Source organism: Carlito syrichta, unplaced genomic scaffold (genome assembly GCF_000164805.1).
Source record: "Carlito syrichta isolate Samal-C Ts95f unplaced genomic scaffold, Tarsius_syrichta-2.0.1 Scaffold126536, whole genome shotgun sequence".
Lineage (NCBI taxonomy): Eukaryota > Metazoa > Chordata > Mammalia > Primates > Tarsiidae > Carlito > Carlito syrichta.
Window position 1 is genome coordinate 104687 of NW_007070632.1, and position 1778 is coordinate 106464.

A 1778-nucleotide genomic window follows, 5' to 3' on the forward strand; every position below is an offset into this window, starting at 1 on the left:
CTGCGTCTCGGGGGGGCTTCCTCACCCACCCCTCGCGTGCTTAGTCACCGCTGGCAACGTGAGCCGTTTAGGGAGCATCGCCGATGTCCAGGCCCTGTGCTAAAACTGCCACTTCCCGTGCGTTCGCTCACTGAGTCCTCCAGAACCCCACGGTCTCGCCAGGGCCTGTGTCTCTCTACATGGGGAAACGGGGCCTGCAGCGGGTGAAGTGGCTTTCCAGGATGGCTTGGCTGATCAGAGCCGGCCGAGGCGCCCGATGTGTCCCCCGTGGTGGCCCCGCGCCCGCTGGAGAATGTGGGAGCTGGGGCCGGAGGGCAGCCGGAACCCAGCGGGGGCGCGGAGGGGCGGGTTGCCGGAGCGGTGGCTAGGTCTCGCGCGGACCTGTCCCTCGCGGCGGACAGCTGTGCGGCCTGCTTTCCAGCACGGAAGGGGGTAACGGACACGGTTCGTGGAGTGCTGGGACACAGTTTCACGCGGTGGGCACCTGAGGGACCACGGCCCCCACGTGACCGTGATTGTTTATTTGTTTATTTACTTTTTGATTTGGAGTCTCACTCCATCGCCCAGGCTGGAGTGCAGTGGCACACTCACAGCCACCCCAGCGTCGACCTGCTGGGCTCTGGCATTCCTTCCGCCTCAGCCTTCCGAGTAGCAGGAACTACAGGCGCGCGCTACCACGCCCGGCTGATTTTTGATTTCTTGTAGAGATGAGGTCTCGCTGCCCAGGCAGGTCTCGAACCCGCGGGCTCAGGCAATCCACTCACCTCAGCCTCCCAAAGCGCGGGATTGCAGGGTAAGCCACGAGCCCGGCTGTGACTGTGATTATTAACATCACCCATAAGTGTTTAGGCTCAAAAGACAACACCGTTGACCTCTAGGCTCAGTCAGACCTCAGAGCCTTCTGTCCACCAGTTCCAGGAGGTAGGCACGAGGTGGACTGGGCTCTCATCCAGACGCTGCTCTTTTAGCTCTGGGCAGCCCTGTGCTTCCAAGACCTCCAGTTTTAGCGCCATCCTTTCGTCCCTGTCCCGCCCCAGCTCTCAGAACTGAGACGTGGGCTTGGACATGTCCCCCGAGAGCAGGGCACAGTCTGGACATGAGCTGGGACCAGAATGCAGAGTTCCTGCTCCCTGACCTGGTCGGAGTCACTACACCGTGAAGGCCGAGGCCCTGGCACTACCGTGGACACCACCCTCCTCAAAGACAGGCTGGAGGTACAGCCGCCCCGGTTTAGCCGGCAGGACAAAACCCAGAACTCGGCACCCACCTCCCATCTCTCCTGCCAGGAGGGGTGGGAAGGAGGAGCCAGGCTCTGGTCCTAGGAATGCCCAGGGGGCTAGACTGCCCCCAAACCTGCCTTCCCACACCGCCTCCAGGAGGCCCTCCCAGCTCCGAGCCGCTCCTCCCTCCATTCACCGTTGGACCTGGGGGGCTGGGGAAGGACTGGCTCCCTCCGAAGGAGTCTGGAGGGTGTGTGTGCGGGGAAGCCGGGAGGCTCCGCCTGTAGCCCCCTTCCTGTGCCCCTCCCGAATCTCGTCCTCACCCCTGTGCCCGCTTTCAGGTCATGAGAACAGGAAAAACGGAGCAAGAACTGAGGATCGGGGTTGGCATTCGACTCGGGGAGGAATGAGGGGGTTTGGGGGCGACGGGCGGTGACCTCTCAAGGTCTCTCTCGGTCGCCGCCGGCCCCTCCCCCGCCGGCAGGTGGGTGCGCCCAGCCTGGTGACGTCACCCCAGCCTGAGGCCGGCGAAGATGAGGCTAAGGGCAGGGGGCGAGT